The sequence below is a fragment of the Peromyscus eremicus genome, chromosome X, assembly GCF_949786415.1.
Source record: "Peromyscus eremicus chromosome X, PerEre_H2_v1, whole genome shotgun sequence".
In the NCBI taxonomy this organism is placed as follows: Eukaryota; Metazoa; Chordata; class Mammalia; order Rodentia; family Cricetidae; genus Peromyscus; species Peromyscus eremicus.
The window spans coordinates 40,714,770-40,735,736 of NC_081439.1; the positions used below are offsets into that span (position 1 = coordinate 40,714,770).

The 20,967-nt window shown below is 34.5% G+C and overlaps 1 protein-coding gene and 1 pseudogene across 8 annotated transcripts in view; one reads left to right on the plus strand and one right to left on the minus strand.

The window, feature by feature from the left end:
• The window catches only part of Dmd (dystrophin), a 2,092,376-nt gene that overhangs the window by 1,147,507 nt on the left and 923,902 nt on the right, over positions 1 to 20,967 (plus strand). The gene's annotated exons all lie outside the window — the stretch shown is intronic.
• LOC131900305 (small nucleolar RNA SNORA40) lies at positions 10,699 to 10,840 on the minus strand (annotated as a pseudogene).

Below are 20,967 nucleotides of genomic sequence, written 5' to 3' on the forward strand. Positions count from 1 at the left end.
AAACATTCCTACTCATTAAATAGGAACCTTGGATTTTGCTCAAAAGTTGTTAGTTAGAAGAAAACATTATTATGTTCATTGGATAATAGAAAAAGAATTGAACAGGACTGTGAAATGTTATTTATTTATTTATTTATTTATTTATTTATTTATTTATTTATTTATTTATTTTTGGTTTTCCAAGACAGGGTTTCCCTGTGTAGTTTTGTGCCTTTCCTGGATCTCGCTCTGTAGGCCAGGCTGGCCTCGAACTCACAAAGATCCGCTTGCCTCTGCCTCCTGAGTGCTGGGATTAAAGACGTGTGCCACCACTGCCTAGCCAAAATGTTATTTAAAGAGAGAAAGAGAGATGGGTGCTGCTCTTCCAGAGGACCTGGGTTTGATTTCCTGCAAGGACTTGGTTGCTCACAGCTGTCTGTAACTCCAATTTCAGGGAATCTGATACCCTTATATTATCTCTATGGACACAGCAAGCATGTGTTACACAGACATATATTCAGGTAAAACATTCATATAAATAACATAAAATTTTTAAAAAGTAAAACAGAAGAAGTTTGGTATTCCTTTTGAGGCCAAATGGATGTGGTCGTTTAGACACATTTTATGAAGTGTGGTAGCTTACACATTAAGAAGTGCTTTCAAAATATTCAGTTGGCTAAATTAGAAAGCTCTTAGAAACATACTCATAGAATGGTCCTTTTCTCTAGCCTGATGTTAGCTCCCATGATTAGATACCTGTAGAAAGCTCCATTATTTCTTGTACTATGTAGAGATGGTGCAAATTAAAAAATGACATTAAAGGAACCATCCAGCTCACACGGAGCTTTGATCACACAAATAGAAAAAGTGTGGCTGTAAGAGATTGTTTCTTAGGTGTTCAAGCTTAATGGGGCTTTTGAAAAGGGAAATAGTTGAAAGAGTTTATGGAAATGACAGTATTTTCTATGGCATAGAAAGAGCTCGTAGCAGGAAAACTAGCAAAAGAAGGAAGCATGTCACTTGGAATGACAGCTTTTTCAGAAATGAAATTAATGAATAATCTTTATTCAAAAAAGGAACATAAAGGAAATGAGTGGAAGTAATATAAGGACTTTTTCTTTAGATTTAATAAAATAGAACACCTTAAACGTGCCTGACTGATAGAGTTGTTTTGGAACGATTGAATGACTTGGTAGGGATAAATTTGATGCCATCTATTTATTCACCTTACCATGTCATATATTTTAAAGGGAAATAACATACATGAAATAATTCTGGGACTTCTTCAGTTAGTGATGAATACAACTCCTGGCAGCCAAAGAGAAAAAAGAAACACTCTAATATTCTTCTTGATTTCTTTGAAATAATAAATAGAGCATTACAGGTTAGAATCTCTACAAAGTAGACCCTGAGATGGAGTTTAGTATTTATGCTACTTATTCAGGAATTCCCTTCAGACTGTCAAATAAGGAGGGGAGAATAGCAAACTTAAGTGGACAAAAAGAGAAGCTGAGCTGTGATGCAGGCCCAATACCAGTTTTACTTAAACTTTTAATTTTTTTTAAAGAATTTCATACATGAGTACTATATTTACATCATTTCCTCTCCCTCCTCATGTCCATGTTCCCTTCCTTCTCAAATTCATTACCTGTTCTTCTTTACTACTGTTATACATACACACACATGTATATATGGAGATAATGAAGAAATATTCTATGACACTCTCATACAAGGTGAGTGCCTCCTTTCAAGATAAGGAGATGGGTGAGATATAGACCTAGTACTTATTCTCTCAAGACTACCTCTTTTCTTATATTCGGAGAACCATGGAGAATTTTCCAAGACTTAGATCAGTCTGCAATTGAGCCTTACCAAGGCAACCTATCTGGATAAATACAATGTCATGGACCACCTCTGGAGATCGGTTTCCAAAATCTCTGCCAGTGACTTGGGGAATTTAGAGGTTTGAATGGTGCAACAGAGGCCTTAAACTGGGCTGAGACAAATAAATGGTCCTTAATATTTCTATATTCATCAGGAATAGCCTTAGCTTCTTCAGAAAAGGCCAGAGTCTTAATCATAGTATTCTCGACAACTAAACAAACCCAAATACAAATTGAAAGCTGAAGATCTTGCCAACAATACACTTATCTCCTTGGGCAAATTCATTACTGAAGAATCTGAGAAGTTTCTCATTGTCTGCCACAATAGTTTAGGTATTGCCCTTCCTCATAGCAACATGGTACTTATTACTAAATAATAACACTCTCAAACTTCTTAGATCCTTTACAAATAATCCATACAAATAGAAAATTAATTTTTTTATTTTTAAATACATTTTTATTAAGAGATTTTCTATTCATTTTACATACAAACCACAGATTCCTCTGTCTTTCCTCCTCCTACTCCCAGCCTTCCCCTGCAACCAACCCCCGTTTCCATCTCCTCCAAAGCAAGGTCTCCCATGGGGAGTCAGCAGAGCCTGGTACATTCAGTTGAGGCAGGTCCAAGGCCCTCCTTCCTGTACCAAGGCTGAGCAAAGTGTCCCACCATAGGCACTAGGTTCCAAAAAGTTTCTACTTTCATTGTTATGGAAATAATCATACCTGAAGTGATGATTTCTTTGTGGTATTTACATAAGTTTATAGAAATCCCATTCATTTTTAATTAGCTGATTTTATAGGCAGTTAAGCTAAGATATTATAAGTCATATATTACACTGATGGACATTTAACAGCTGAATTAAGTTCTTTGAAGATGCTGACAAACTTTTATCTGTAATTACAGAAACACTGATTGCAGGAGGAGGAACCACTCCTTGTTTGTAGCCCTAAAACTGAATATGCCTATAAGTGAAAAAGTCCATCACTAGCTCCCAGGAGTTATACTGGACACTAGGTATTAATCATCTCCTATTTTTGAATCAATTTTCAAAAGTTATAAAATATTTTCTTTTTAATCAGCATAGTGGCCAGTTTATAATATTGTGTTTTTTCTTATTGTGAGATTTAAATAGTTTACTGTTGTTTGGTGGCTTCTGTGGTCTCTAGGCAGACTTGGACAAGTGAATTAGGTGAACAAATGTTCATGAAATATTTTCATATAAGTGCCATGTGCTAACTGATTGCACCACTGGAGCTCAGTATTAAATCATGTTTCATTCAAAATTAGTACTCAAACCCAGCACTCAATAGATATGTTAAATTATCCACTAGAGAGCATTCACTTGGGAGAGGTCCAGGTTTGCAGTGATTAGCAATTGAGAAAGATTCCTACCATAATGAATATTATATTCTCCAATGAGAGATAGAAATAAAAATTAAAAATATCCATAAATCCACTTGAAGTGAAGAAAAATAATAGATGGGGAACAGGTAAACATCTTGAGTTAAATTACTGAAAAATGATAAGCTTTATTATTTAAACTGACATGGATATGAAAACAATAGATCAATTACTTACCATAAGGGAAGGGGGAATCTTTTCTCCCTGTAAACCAGGTTCCTTCAGTAAAATTTGACTGGCAAACTATAGATTAACAAGAAATAGACAAGGAAGAAGATTGTTAACATATACAGTATGCAACATCAGGTACAAATTTTGGGTTGAATAACCCTGAAGAGTGATTAGGAATTTGGCATTATATGTAGCCTCTGAACAAGGGAAAATGAGTCTACAAAGAAGGGAAAAGACAAATGAAAAAGGTTTAGACTCTTGAGGGTGACAAACTGTGATAATAGAAAAGTAATGGTGAGAAAAACCTTTGATTTTGATATAATAAATTATCAAATGATTTTGAAAATCCAGGCTATGAAGGGATTTGTATTTTGTTCTTTCATTTCTTAGCTGAAGTGTAACATTTCTCACGTTTAGATATAAATCAGCATTATAGCATACACTATACAATGAGCATGCATATGTATGGGCTGAGTATCTACACAGCAAACTACTGCAGGCTGAAGAAGGATTTCTGAGATGTTCTAAATTAACTAAAGATCTGACAATAGAGAATAGACAAGAGGAGTCTTTTTTCACTCACATGTTTACTATGTAGTCTAGGCTGGCCTTGAATGTATGTTCTTCCTCCTCCAAATCCAAAGTACTCTAATTACAGACGTGTATCAGAAAACAAAACAAAACAAAAACAAACAAAAAAAGGAAAAGTAGTGGTGAAACCAATGGAGTAAAGTTTGTCAGTAAATGACATAAAATTACTATCTTTTCCATGTCTGCCAATATTCCTAGGGATAAGAAGTTTGTGGTTGGTTATTTTTACTCTTTGCCCTTTGTTCTTTATTCTTTGATATTTTGGGGGCTTGCCACCCAGCTCCCAAATAAATACATGGAGGCTTATTCTTTCTTATGAATGCCTGACCTTAGCTTGGCTTGTTTCTTGCCAGCTTTACTTAAATTACCTGGTCTACCTTTTGCCTCTTTATATGTTTTCTTTATTTCTTACTCCATGTCTTGCTTTGTAGCTGGGTGGCTGGCACCTTGAGCCCTCCTCTTCTTCTCCTTCTTTCATTCCTTGATCTTTCCTTCTCAGATTTCTCCTATTTATTCTTTCTTCCTGCCAGCCCTGCTCATCCTTTTTCCTGCCTGGCTATTAGCTGTTCATCTATTTATTAGACCAATCAGATGTTTTAGACAGGCACAGTAACAACAGCTTCACAGAGTTAAACAAATGAAACACAAAAGAATGCAACACAACTTTGCATCATTAAAAAATGTCCAACAGCATAAACAAATGTAACACATTTTAAAATAATATTTCACAACAGAAGCTTGTGGTGATTTTCATTTTATTAGAAGTTCCTTCATTTATATAGACAATGGTACTCTGAGAAGCTATTATTCTCTATCCATGGATATTTATTTACCTCCATCTGAAAATGATCCTATTATCAAGGTGATATATTTGAATATCATATATTTTGATTTCTTAGAGTGATAATAAAAAGAATGGCATTGTAAAAGGAAAAACACTATGAATTCAGAGTATTTTGGGTAGTGGTGAGTTGGCATATTCATTGGAAGAAGTGGTATATATAAAGTGTGGGCAGCTGGTAGATTGGAAAAGTAGGCAGCATATATCTAATAGAAAAGCTCCTTAGTCATGGTAAATCATTTAGTTTTTAGTTTGACTCTGAAGGCAGGTGCTTAGCATGTGGCTTACAGATGATCAATAAAAGATCAGTGATTATATTATTACTGTAGAATCAGTGGTATCTTATATGCAATGACTATAGTGGAGAGACATAGATAATGAGTTTCAACTTGTAGTCAACAAGTTTGGTACAGGAAAGAAGGAAGTTAATGGTAATTGTCATATATCTTTTATTGAGGTAGCAAATATTTAAAGAAAATATTTAAAAATATAGCAGGAATTTTCATTTGATCATTCTAATTTGGAATTGTTTACCAAGTTTAGAGTATATTTTAATTGGATAACTAAGTATAACTTTTAACTTTCATTATCATACATTAGGGTTGGAGATTAATATTAATATTCAATGCTATGTCCCTAGAGGACCTGAGTTTGGTTCCCAGCAGTGACATGGCTGTTTAAAATCATCTGTTAATTTAGTTCTAGGGGATTCAATGCCATCTTCTGGTCTCTGAGGAAATAATACATGCATGTTGTACACAGATATATATGACATCAGGCACATATGTACATAAAAGTTTTTTTAAAATAAAAATCTGTTTTAAAATGTAAATTATTTTCTCCTACTAAAATTATCTGTAACATAGTATTGGACATTTATTCCATGATTTATTATTATAATTTCATATAATTATTAGGGGATTGAAAGATATTATTTAGCTGTGATGCTATTAAGGGGAATATTTGTTATATTTTGCACATAATGTAATTTTTTAAAATTTTTATTTAAGTTTGATATACATTATAGAAAAGCACATAAAATAGTACAGATAAATTTCTAAAAGCTAAGATATTTTTTCAACTAGCCTTTCAATTAAAAATAGAACTTTAACTACATCCCAGAAAACCCCATTTTTCTGTCAATGCTACTCCTATGGATAAGCAATATTATGATTTCTAACAATGTAGATTAGTTTTGTCAAATTTTGAACTTTATATTAATAGGTTTAATTTATACCTATATTTATATAAATAAGTACATGGATAATTTAAATATATACATGTATATTTGTTATATATAAGTTATCTATAAATATATAAATAGGATTAACAATAGCATATTTTTATATATAGTCATAAGTTACTCACTGATTTACACTGGGTGTTAAATTGATTTCTTCTCTACCTTCTTTTTACACACACTTAGTCTTGATTCAATTAACATAAAATCTATGGCTTTCGCCTTCTTCTGCTCTTCCATATTCATTCGCTCTCTGTGTCTCTTTCTACAAATATCTTAGAAAAATTCTTAAAGTACAGTTTGCAGAACTCATATATCAGAATCATCTTGGGAGCTTGTTAATAATTCTGGTGGCTGAGTCCCTGCCATGGTTTATGAATCTGACAAAGGAGACAGCACTTTGTCCTCTCATGTCTCTCTAGTAGATAAAGTCTTCCTAGAATACTCTTTGCTGGGACTCTCATTAAGTAAGTTGTCAGGTTACTTTTATGTCCAGAGTCTAATATTACATAAAGTCATCTACAACAGTTCTCACCAGAGGAAATATTCTGGTATCTGTCATCCTCTATTAATGCATTTATCTCTGTCTGAATTATAGTGTAGTTACTTGCACACCTGCCTGGCTTACTATCTCAGTTATGATACCTTAGAGAACCATGACTTGACATTTCCTTGTGTTCTCTACTCTAGTGAGTACAATCATTTACAAATAGTGAGTTCTAAATAAGCATTCATTGAATGGAATCCACAAGACTAGGAGAATTTTATCCCCTAGGATTATTAAGAAATTAAATCTGTAATCCCAAAGGATTAGATTTTAACATAGTTTGAAGCATATGAGTCTAATATAGTGTTATTAAATACTCGTAAGATAACCATCATTATCACCTGAAAGATTATGATAGTTAATTTTCAGGTGGTTGCAATGACTCCCAATACAGAAAGAATTGCTAAAATATAAATACCTGCATATTTTATTTACCTGCCAATGCCCTAATTAAATTTGATTTGCCCACAGTAGTGGTTTTAGTGAAAACAAGAAAATATGTGAATGTCAATGTATTTAAATTGTGAGGATTCCTATTGCATTTTTTTACAACCTTAGCAAATTACCTGTGGGACTGGTTGGTACCTTCAATTAAGAATTCTGTATATAGAGGAATTGTTTTAATAGTTCGTGTTCAGTTTTATAGGTAGCCCTCTCCTTGCTTTTTTTTTCAAAATAGCAAAGTGGTTTCTATTTCTATTACTGTGGTAAAATTATGTGACAAAAGAATTTCAAAGAATTAAGTGTTTATTTGGGTTTATAGTTCTAACGGGATGCACTGCATAATGGCAGCTAAAACATGATGAAAAGCAGAGGAAGAATTGGAGCAGAACACTAGCAGATCAGGTTGCATCTGTACTCAAAATGCAGATTGTAAACAGGAATTGGATTATAAAACTTCAAGGCTTATCCTATTCATTCACTTCCTTTACCAAGAATCCACTTCCTAAAGGTTCCCCAGCCTTTCCAAACAGCACCATTAGCTATGGTTCAAATGTTCAAACCCATGAACCTGGGGAAAAGGGCATTTTACATTCAAAGTGCAACAAAAATGTTTCATCACTAATAAATTATATTTTTGTTTGGCGTTTGAAGAAATAAGAAGTGTAATGAAATGGCATTAACTTTTCTCTAAGTGCATTTCTAATATTGGATCTCTGAGTTCTCCTACTTCGATTCAGCCTCCTCTCTCTCTACATTGCCTTGTTCCTCTCCAGTCTCCTCAAAATTCCTCTTAAAGCAAAAATTTTCTCTTGCCTTGATTTCAAGACAGGACAAGGATGCAAATGTTAATTCTATAATCCAATTTTCCAACTTTTTTCATATAGCTCTCTTCCCTTCTCTTAGACCTCCCCCCCACCGCCATTTCACCTTCATAATTGACCTAGAAAGCAACCTGAATTTCATTATTCTATTCAGTCTTTTTTCTTTGTATGTGTTCTATCCTAAAACGGTTCAGAAAACTTGTCTACAGACGGCTACATTATAAACATTTAATGCTATTTGGTCTTTGTTTCAGTTACTCAGCTGTGCTTTGGTAGTATAAATGCATACCTAGAAAACAAATATGTAATGAAGCCTAGTTTTGTTCCAATCAAACTTTATTTGCAGGCAATGAAATTTGAATCCCTTATCATTTTCATGTATCAGAAAATATTATTCATTTATAGGCTTTTAAGTCACAAAATTCATTACTGGCCTTTGTGTAAAGTAGCAAAGAGGAGTTGCCTTATTCGCTGAAGTTAATTGACATTTTTTTTTCCAAAATAGTGTATTAATTTCTACTTTTCATTACTTGTGTGGTATTTTACTTAGGATTTCTTTTGCTGTCATGTAACATATTGACAAAAAAAGAAAGAAAAGAAAAAAAAGAAAACTTTGGCAGTAAGGGGTTAATTCATTTTATAGCTCGCCTACCAACTAGCGGAGTCAGGGAAGGAACCTGGAAGCAGGAACCAATGCAGAGGTCATGGAGGAGTGTTAGTTACTGTCTTGATCCTCATGGCTTGCTCAGCTTGCTTTGTTATACTATCCTAAATCACATGACCAGCAGTGGTGTCACCCGCAGTGAGCTAGGCTGTCCAATAGCAATCATCAATTAAAAAATATACCTTACAGACTTGCCTACAAGCCAATCCTGTTGCATGCATCCTTATGGTCTTAATAAAAACCCAGAGCCAGATATTGAGGTAAGTACTGAAAGATCAGAGAGGCAAAGGAACAAGCCACAGTCACTTTTCACCTTACCAACTCTATGAATCCTCTGACCGAACGTCTCTGAGTCCTCAGCCTAAAGGGCCTCTAGTTCCTGTCTCCTCATACCTTATATGCCTTTCTCTGCCCAGTCATTTCACTTCCTATCTCAACCTTCCTAGTGCTGGGATTAATGGCGTGTATGCTTCCCAAATACTGGGATTAAAGGTGTGTGACCTCTACAGCGAATTCTGTGGCCAGTTCTGTTCTCTGATTTTCAGGCAAGCTTTATTAGAGTACAATAAATTATCACCACACAATCCTATGGTGGAATTTTCTCAGTTAATTTCTGTTTCCCCAAATGACCCTAGGATGTCAAGTTGATAGAAAAACAAGACAGGCCGGGCGGTGGTGGCACATGCCTTTAATCCCAGCACTCGGGAGGCAGAGCCAGGAGGATCTCTGTGAGTTCAAGGCCAGCCTGGGCTACGAAGTGAGTTCCAGGAAAGGCGCAGAGCTACACAGAGAAACCCTGTCTGGAAAAACCAAAAAAAAAAAAAAAAAAAAAAAAAGAAAAAAAAGAAAAACAAGACAGCGCAGGTGGTGAATACACTCTCTTCAACATCTCACATTTTTAAAAGACATATTTATTTTTATGTGGATATGAGAGTTTTGCCTAAAAGTGTGTATGTGCATCCTATGCATTCTTGGTACCAACAAGAGGAAAGAAAAGGGTGTCAGATACACTAGAACTGGAGTTACAGATGGTTGTAAGTCATGATGTGGATGCTGGGAACCAAACACATGCCCCTTGAAAGACAACAAAGTTCTCTTAACTGTTGGGCGATCTTCCAAGCCCCCAATTTTTATTGTTATTTGAAAACTTAATAGAGTCTAAAATAAGATCACTAAGACCATCTTTCCTTTGCAAGTGGGGTGATGATAGAGTTTCATATGCAATTGAAAGATATGAGCACAGTTTCAAGTACAGATACACACCATATATATTCTTCTGCACACATTCAAGAAGATGAGATTGTGAAATAATAGTTTATGTATGATTTTATAGCCATAGTATTAATGATATGAAAATATGTGTGTACTTGTGAAATGTAATAACTTTCTAATTTATTAGAAAGCAACAAAATAAACCTAGAGATTTCTTAAGGTCTCTTCAAACTCTGATTTATTGCTTACACACAGTAATTTGCCAAATGACACTCTAGTGAATTCAAAGAATTAATGTTCTTCCCTAAGTGACTTACACTGGGGGAGTGAAAAACTACAGCAATTTGCCAATTAAGGAAAGAAGGAATGTATTCAGAGTCAGGAATGGTGCGTAAAGGGGCTAAGAAGGTTGTGTTAACCACTTCGTTCAAGAAACATAATTCATCTCCAATTTTTGCTTAAAAATTACTAAATGAACTGATGAATACATTTTTGCATATGTGAATTTTTCAGAATGGCTGTATAACAATTTCTGCTAGTACCTTCAAAGTTAGATGCATCCAGTATATTTATTTATTAACTGGTTCTGGGTAAATTCCAAAACTTTATCATTAAAAGAGAATGTTCAGTAGCAGGAGTAAATGATAAAACTCTGCAGCAATAGAAGTAGATGTTAAAGGAAATGGTAAAGTCATAAGAAACTGTTCTTCAATGCTACATGAGATTTTTAACAGCTGATTTATCTTTAATTTATAGTATACAATTATCAGAGTACTAAATATAATGAGAAACTATTAAAACCTGTTTTATTTTTTATTCATCTATTGCATTAGTTTTTTTTATTATTATTACCTATGATTTTAGAACCAACCTCATCAGTATCATAATGCTTTTGTGTTCTCTTATATTCTTTCTTGTATGTATCAAAACTCATACTGAACATGGAATTTTGGGTTGCTAAAGATGATTTTATTTTTGTACCTGTCTAATCTGCCTCTGTCCCCTGCTTTGATTTTTAATGTATTCATAATCATTAAGAACCACATCCCACTTTATTGTAAAAGGATTAAAATGTATTTGAAGCACTAACATAGAAAAGCACTTAAACATTTCAGGGATCCTTTAATCTGTATTTAAAAACAATCAAGACAATTATTGGCCAAGAAAGTTTGAAACGAAATTGGGTCTTTTTAGGCTTTGGAATCAAACGACTAAAACATAATCTTTTTAAATTAGAAGTCATTGTTTCTTTTTCATCAGAAGCACACTGTCATTTTAATGAAGGGTCACAGTATTTCCATGGAAGTGGAAACTATGTGCCATGGTTCGCTATCCTTTGGTGTATTATATGGTGAAAAAGGGAATTTTTGGTATTGAAGATTCCATCTGAAGGAAGATTAGTTTACCCTGAAGTCTCAAAGTGGTAAACACCAGTGGGCATTGGTATGATGATCTTCTAGAAGCTGTTATAAGCATAAAAACTTTCCTGTCAGGTTTCTCAGCTAACTAGAAGCACTTCGTTCCATACTCCAAGGAAAGATACTAAGAGGAGGTGAAATGTATTCTCTCACTGGCTGCTTCCTGGTGGAGGGAACAACAGAGTGGGGGCTCTAGGCTCTGTCCCCAGGGTGTAAAGTCATGTGGACATATGTAGCAGGAATCTTAAATGGTCTTATTCATAAGAACAAACCTGGAGCCAAGTATTGCGTGAACACTGGAAGATCAGAGAGACAGAACAAGCCACAGCTAACCTCACCCAGCCAACTTCTCAGCTGATCTTGTTTCCTCAGACTGGAAGCCTCTGTGTCCTCATATCCAAATGGCTCTCCGCTGAACTGTGCTGCTCAAAACCTAAAAGCTTAATCATCCAAATGCTCAACCAGCCAAATGCTTCTAGTTTCTGGTTCTCACGCCTTATATACCTTTCTGCTTTCTACCATCACTCCCTGGGATTAAAGGCTCACTTTCTGGGATTAAAGGCACGTGTCACATGCTTGGCTGTATCCTTGAACAGATGGATTTCTGCCTCTGGAATGCTAGGATTAAAGATGTGTGCTACCGCTGCCTATCCTAAGTATCTAGTGGCTTTTCTGTTCACTGACCCCAGATAAGTTTATTAGGATACACAATATTTTGGGGAACACAATACCACCACAGACATAGGTCTTTGTTAACTTAATGAGCCAGGAAGTAAATTTTAACTTGATTGCCTACCATGTTTCATAAGAACCATGAGATCCTGAAGAAACTTTGAAAACAGAAGGAATTTTTTTAAAGAAAGGATGAAAACAGAAATCTTTAGTCATTAGATTATTTTCTCTAATATACAATGTGTGTGAAAACATCATGTGATACCACATAATGTATGCAGATTTTATGCATCCATTACAAATGCTACATGTAAGCAATTCAAATGATCAAATGAAAGGATATATTATCAAATAATTTTGAAGCTTGTTACCAAACTGAATTTAAGTAATAAGAAAAGCATGTCTTTAGACTAGATGGTCAAGGGGCTTGAAAGATTATGTATCATGTTACATATTTTGGTACTCAATTCCTAAAAAGTGCACAATAGTTTATAACAGTCGAACAGATGGAAATATTTCAACTCATCTGGAACTATTTTTCACCACAAGGAAGATAAAGACACTTGTTCATATAATGTGCAAACCTGTGGCAATACAGTTTGTACAAATATCTCATAGAGTTCTTAGATTATTCTATGACACTGAAGCAATTTCAATAAATTCACAAGAATGGAAAAATCAATTTCAATGAAAGCTTTAATGGATTTGAAATTACCATTTTAACTTTAAATTGTTTTGTTAGATTTATTATTGAAGATAAAATAAGGTCAAAAAAAGAAAAAAAACTTTGGGTATTACATATACTTTTTACATAGAGGATTTTGGTAGGTCCTCAAGGTTAACTCTCCCTGCTTCCAAATTTTTCTCTGAGTAATAGGCATCACAAATAGTCTCATGTTTTCAGGCTGATGTATCCCATTGTGGGACTTATAAAAGCAGGACTATATACCCAAAGTTCTCAGTCACCAACTTGATTTCTATATTATGGTAGATCATCTCAAATATTATTTTGATGATGTTTATTTTCCAAATAAACATGAAATTTCACCTAACATCAATTTTAGTTGAATTATGTTTTGCAATTCTCTTAAAATGTTATTTTGTTAGGGCTTGAACTCTTTGATATCCTACCAAAAAGTAATGTGAAGAATGCCAGTTCCTAAAAGTATCACACATAACAAAATTTGAGTAAGAAGTAATGTCAGGGATCTTTTACTTCTTTGATCACAATGGGAGTACTTTTCCTATAATATAACCAGTTGGTACTTTATTGCTGAGGAAAGTATGATAATGCAGAAAATTATAAGCAGTGGGCCCTAAGAAAATCATTCCAATCCACATAAAATATTAAGTTAATGTCTTTTTATGTATGAGACAATGTATTTGAAATATACAACCCCCAATTTCTGTCATAGATAATTTATATATAACCAGAACTTTTCACATCAAGTTGGGACTTTCTAAAGCCTATGTTGTCATGTAACTTTATTTTCTTGGGGGGGGGCTGGCTTTTTGAGCCAGGGCTTCACTATGTAGCTCTGGCTAACCTTGAACTCATGATGTAGAGTAGGCTGATAGTTATTTACTGATATATTTAAGATATAAAATATGCCAAGATTAATTTGTGCTGACAGAAGTAATCCTATTACTATATTATGAGTAAAGTTATATATTCCATAGGGATATTTATTATTACCTTGTGTGATTGTGCTCTCAGCTACATAAGGTACTCATAGTGATATGCTAAATAGAAGAAAAATGTCACAGAAGTTAAAATGGGTTGCAGCTGGACTCTTTAGTTCCCTGTTGGGAAAATAGCATTTCAGGTGGGGGTAGGCATACTAGGTCAATATAGCATAATAGAATTAACTCATCAGCAAGTAATATAATTTTTAAGAGGCCAGTATATACACAAACTACACAAATATTTTTCATTTACAGCTTATTTAATCCACAGATACTGAACTTGTAGTTTGGAGGTTAACTTTGCAAACAAATATGTGCATATATAGAATATTTTGTTTTCTCTCAAGTAAATGAATGTGATAACAATTTAAACGTTACTTTTATACATGAGGTGTATTAATAAGTGACTATATTTTTATATAAATGACTTTATTTTTATATAAATAAACTTTATTTTTTCATTTAATCAAATTATCATAGTGTGAAAAAAGTAAGTTTTAATTTAGAAAATTCACATTCAATTATTACAACAAGGGTGAATGTGTGTGTGTGTGTGTGTGTGTGTGTGTGTGTGTGTGTGTGTCCCAAATTGGCTTTATCCAGTTTTTGAACTATAATTTATTTTTTAAAGCGAGAACTATAGTGTAATAACAGTAGGTTTGGTTAAAGCTACTCCAAGAAAGCAAAAGCAATTATGTACATTCACATAGCACTGACAAGGAGAAACAAAACTTGGGATAGCAAAGAACTTACATTAGTCTTCTTGACATGTTCCTGCAGTGTGATTTATTATGTAGACAATCAGCTCAACTTCTCAAGTTTGATATCCTTGGAATCATTTGAAATTTAAATTTTAATGAAAATTCATTAATTCCAAGTCCAAAAGAAGTGATTCTAATTGCTTTTGAGAAACAGACTATGAAAGAATTCTTTGGCAAATTTTTTCCATCTTTTTTCCTGTTTATCATTGGTTGCCTTGTAGGTACTTAATTGAAGGTCCTCTGATTATCAGCAAGGGTTGACATCAGTGAACTCCATGCATTTTTAAAGAATAGACCAGATGTTTAAAGGATCAACAGTAGCATCAATGGCATGCTAGTGTGAATGCAAAAATTTAATTATCTATGAGAAGCAAATAAAAAGCATAAGCTCTCCCCTTTTTAGCCTGAAGGAAATGAATGCCTAAGATGCATTTTAAAAATGAATGAAGTATGAGGTACAAAAGAATTTGATTAGGAAACTATTAGTAATATAATATATATTCTATTTACTTCTTTAGCTTACCATACATTCACATACATGTGTATGAACACAGAGAGGGGTAGAGGGAGAGGGAGAGCAGAGAAATAGAGACAGAGACAAAAAGACAGAGGGAGACAGAGAAGTTGTTTGACACACAAGCAAATAAGTATTATAGACAATCTAGAGAATATTTTAATGATGATTAATATTAAAAAAATCCTGTCACATGCTAAGGCGAAAATGTCTGGGGAGAGCAGGACATTATGGCTCACATTTAAGCCATTCACTGGTTTAATGTTTGGCAGAGTCTAAATTAATCTATGTGCTTTTATTGCCAGAATTAATTATTCAATAATACAGAAATACTTAAAGATTGTTAACGTCTTTTGATGATGGCATTCAAAATTTCTGGTGAATATGCATTTTGAAACTCTGAGTGGCACAAAAATAACAAGGTACACAGGTAAAAGAATAATTCTATATACATGCACATACATGAAATTCATCATATTGATAATATATAATAAATTTATACATCATTTACCTAAAATCACATTTCAATTAATATTTAATGTGTAAGTAAAATAGATATCCTAACATTGTATAATTCATAATTTAAAGAATTATGATAGTTTGTATCATGGAATAAATTGTTATTCTAATAAAAGTAAACATTTCTCCCATAGATGCATGACTATATCAGATTATTTATTTATTGATGAAGTTAACTCAAAACTTTTAATATTAGCCTTGAGTTTTGTAGCACTATTAGCTCAAATTATTTATGAATTTTCAAAATAATTCTTATATGCTTAGTCTGATGTTTTACAATTTCAAATGTAATTTAGGAATCAAATTTCAGTATTCTATATGAGGAAAAAACATCATATTAGAAGAATTTATATGATATATGTTGTGAAATATTTGAACAAACATGGATCACATAAGGATAAATACTTTATTTCATGGAATCATGAGTTTTCTACTTATTGGGTCTAGACATTTTAGAGCTGGGAACGTGTGAAAAAGAAATTTTAATGATAAAATTTTACCTTTAGATTATTATTGTACTACTTGTCATAGACAATATTTTCATTTTCTTTCGCTGCCTGGGACAATATCTTGGCAATATGTTCAATGTGAAAGTATGTTAGTTAGACCATAGTATACTCAATTTATAGACTAATAAGTTACTTAAGAGTTAGTTTTGTAAAACCTATAGGCATTGACCACTCCCAAGTATAAATCACATCCTTTTTAACCTAAAAATTATCCTGGAGGCATCTTCAGGTTTTGTGAAAGGATAAGAAATATAACTATGAGACATGTATTTTAATACCCATTTCACACTATTTTTAGAACTATGTATTGATCTGCTTAGTAGTTTTTTGTCAACACACTGAGATACTTCATCTCATTAGTTGAAATGAGCAATAGGACCCAATTGTATCTATGGAATTGGTAAGTAGGTGCCAGTAAAATTACAAAGCATCAAGATAGCAAATACTTTCAGTGTAAGAAGTAAACAAATAATAGCCTAACTCGTGTTCTCTCCTTTTAGAGATCTACTATCCAGTTTGTGGTACCTGAATATAACTAAGGAGGTAGAGAGTATTTCTTTCTTTAGTCTTCCCTAGCCTATATTTATAGTGCTTCATAAGCTTCAGAACTTTGAGAGAACCTGTAGAGAAGAAGAAAGCTTGAATTTGGTCATAGTGGCACTCGCATCTAATCTTAGCACTCAGGAGGCAAGAACAGGAGAATAGTAAGTTGAAGATCAGCCTGTCTATATAACAATTCTCCAACACACACACACACACACACACACACACACACACACACACACACACACCACACACGCATACACACACACACACACACACACACACACACGCACACACACACAACCACCACCAGCAACAACAACAATAACACTACCATAGACCAAACAATGTTTGATACTTCTTCATAAAAATAACGATGAAATTTTATTGAGAGCTTCTCTGTCAGTCTGGTGTTCAGCTGGATTTTATCATCCCTATTTTACACATGAAGAAGCTGAAGCAAAAAAGGAATACTTAAATATTTCTCTTAGGTTGTTCAGTACTTGTATTCTCCAGTCAGGATTTGGGCATATAACTTTATTTTTCTCTTCATCACTGTCCAATAATGTTTCTGTATTATGCAAAATGCACTTTATTTACAAATCTAATATTTGAAAGTAAATCCAAAATGGCAAGACTAGGTTTCAGTGACTTGGTAGATGTCATATTATCATATTCTTGTCTCTTCACATTCCCCACATTTTCATTAAAGCGATTTACACTCTGGACACTGTAGAATTATTAAGACAATGTTCAGAATAACTAAATTCCAGTTAAATTTGCCATTGCTTACTGTATGTTCTAGAAAGGTGGTCTTGCTTTCAGGTTAATTATGTAGCAACGTATATCTCAAGATGAAAACTAAGACTAACTCTAGTAACAAACCAGAACCCCTGTCACAGTTCATCCCTTGCTCTCTTGTGATTCAGATGAGGATAAATTGTGGTTATTATTAAATTCGTGGCAGCAGGCTAAAGACAGCGATTCTAAAAAATTGGACACTGAGTTTCCACTAGCTGTAAATGACAGTGCTTTTTCATGAAATCAAAAGGTTGAGTACTCATTCACTAGTTTTTATAGTTTGCCTGCTGAAATGAGATCACTAAAAAGTATAGAGTAACCACCCAATGTTGGATAGATTACAATGCTCACTTAAGCATTTTAATTTCTTGAAAGAACTTTATAACTCTCATTTATAGCTCTCTGTCAACATTTAAACTTTCTAGGGTCATCCATGAACCCAATGAAAAGAAATTAGCTCATGAATGTAATTGACCCTCAAATTATATAACCATGAATGTAATCAATAGTTCTAATGGATGTGGCTTTTCAGTGCAGAGGTCAATTTTTTCTGAGAAAGATTGCATAAATTAAAGAAAAATTCTAAACCAGTTATTTCCTCCTCCTTCGACATCACCCCATGCATAATGAATACAAGTATGATATAACATAATCAAGAGGCTTCATTCTCTTAATTTTGTATTTCTTTGACTATTGAAAAACTAATTTTATGCTTTGAGCATCATCATATCATATTTATTAAAAATCTCAATAACAGTTTGAGCATTAAATCTTCTCTTACAATTTCCATGAGTTATCCCTTAGCACTGGCCTCTTCCTGATTTGTCTCTATACATGTTGGACACTTTCTGAAACTACAACTTTTCCCTCCTTATTTTCACATCTCTTGGTATTAAAAGCCTAGTACAATCCACCTTATTTTTAAAAGCTATTCTATAATATTCTAACTTATAATAATTTTATTCTGTTGTATAACACAACATATTTAATTTTCATTTAGTGCCTATTATAATTAATAGTAAAGCATCTTATGCTTTAGCTCGTATTTCTTTGTGGAGTTTTTTATATTTTCATATGTACTTAATTCTGGTAGACCCATTTTCGTTACCAGTTACTAAAACTTCAGCCTTTTAGAAGTCTCTTGTGACATCATTTATATGAAACTATTTAAATTCAAATAATAGATCCTATACAAAAACTTCCAAAGGCAGATCCCTTACATTTGGATAGATTGAAGGATTTTTTTTTGGTCATATAGTCCCAACTTTCCATTTCCTAGATGGGAATATTGACTCTGATAAGTGGCAGAGATTTTCTCTAGTGAGTAATGTTTTACTTAAAAAATACACAGTGTGTCTGATCATATTTCCCCTTCTCCACCCCACCCAACTCCATCCCCCCTCCTCATCTCTCAAAAATGAGCTTCTTTGAATTACTTCTGAGATTGCCATAGTAGATTTAGAAAACACATACCCTTCCTGTATAGGTCTCTTCAAATGTTTTTGTAAAAGATGATTTGATTTTTGGAAACAATTTTTTTTCATTTCTATTGAATATCCAACTCATTTTCTTTGCGTTTTTTGTCTGATCTTATTCTTTGTCCCTCCCCATTCCAGCTTTTTTTCCTCAGTGAAAACAAAACATGGTTTCACCTAATTTACAGAAAGAATGGAACGAACAAAGAGAAAAATATCTTTGCCAAAAGTTCAACGTTCCATAGGCCATTTCCATAACATCAACAATGCCCTATATGAGGCCTTAGGGATATGGAAGCATATGGACAACCAGTCAGATAATTATAGTTTTGCCAAACACTTGTCATGAGTTCTTTAAGGAGAAATCACTTCCAAAGGGAAAAACTGATGAACTACTTTTTTTAATAGAAAGAGAATTTTTTTACTTGTGCTTCTGGTTCATTTTCTTTGTCTTTCTGCTCCCTTTTTAAATAAATATTTTTATTTTATAATTAATTTAATTTTACATATCAGCATCCCCTGTCCTCCCTCCTCCCACCCCCCCCAGCCTTCCTCCCCCCACAGTCCACCCCCAATTCCCACCTCCTCCAAGGCAAGGTCTCCCCTGAGGAGTCAGTCCAGCATGGTAGATTCAGTTGAGACAGGTCCAGGCCCTCCTCCCTGCACCAAAGTTGAGCAAAGTGTCTCAGCATAGGCCCTAGGTTCCAAAAAGCCAGCTCATGCACCAAGGACAGGTCCCGGTCCCACTGCCTGGGGGCCTCCTAAACAGTTCAAGCTAATCAACTGTCTCACTTATCCAGAGAGCCTGGTCCAGTTCCATGGGTACACAAGCACATGTGTTAAAAGGTGTGTGTGTGTGTGTGTGTGTGTGTGTGTGTGTGTGTGTGTGTGTGTGTGTGCATGATGCTGGATTATGGATATATGTGAACAGTGACCACTCAGTATTGTAGTGGGTAGCCATTCTAGCTTTGATCTGGAAGTTCCAACCCCCATTGAGACTTCGGCAATTGTCACGACTACAAGGCAGGGCCAAGGGAGGCGCCTGGAGACCTGAGATCTGGATCGGCCAGCGCTCTCTCTGTTCCGGGACCCTGGACGGTGGAGGTGGGCTAAGAAGAGCTCCAGAGAACACCGCTAGACTGCGATACAGATCTCGGGTCTCCAGGAGCCTCCCTTGGCCTTGCCTTGTAGGCGTGACAGTTGCCGAAGTCTCAATGGGGGTTGGAACTTCCAGATCAAAGCTGGAATGGCTACCCACTACACAGTATGTATAGGTATAGAAGTTCAATGGAAATAATTAGTTTTTCTCTGTGCATTTAATTCTTTGTTCATATTTGCAGATGGAGTGTTTTAAAATACATATTAGAGGAGATTGAGGGATAGATCATACCTTTAAGAAGCATTTACCAAACTGGTAAGAGAGACATGGCCGAGGAAATAAATTACTGGTTTAGGAAAATAAAAATCCAATTTATAAACAAAGGAACAGTGTGTGTAGATGATAACAAAAATACAGTTAAAGAAGACTGTGCCAGGGGACACCATTAAAACTAAACTTAAAGAATAAGCACACTGTTAAGAGGCTTAGAATATAGAAAGCCTCTTGCAAAAGAACAAAGCCATAGATTCAAAAGTCAAGAGCTTGCATAGCAAGCAAGAGTATTTTCTGTGGCTCGAGAGAGGGAAAGGACAATAGCATTGCCTTTCTCAATTGAACATTACACTGGGATAAGAGGTTGAGAGCTTTGATAGCCCTGGTTCACACAGAATGAGAAGCCAATGGAGTGAGTAATGGGCCCTTTCTGATTCATAGCCTTGCTTTAAACACATTTTGAGGCAAAATGTCAATATTGGCCTAATAGAGTAGTTCTACATGACACAATAACAAGCTCGAGTGTTTCAGCACATTATATGGAATATGTCCCTCATATGTATTCTCTTTAGTTTTTTGAGTATATAAAGAAGTAGGCAGGCCGGGCGGTGGTGGCGCACGCCTTTAATCCCAGCACTCGGGAGGCAGAGCCAGGTGGATCTCTGTGAGTTCGAGGCCAGCCTGGTCTACCAAGTGAGTTCCAGGAAAAGGCGCAAAGCTACACAGAGAAACCCTGTCTCGAAAAACCAAAAAAAAAAAAAAAAGAAGTAGGCAGAAACTATCCAAGGAAAATAGACTATATGTCTGTTAAGGTTACTTTAATAATAACTATGTATTTCACATCCACTTAGACCCATTAAGCATTGTGCTCTGTCTTAATGCTGATTTGTGCACATCAATTC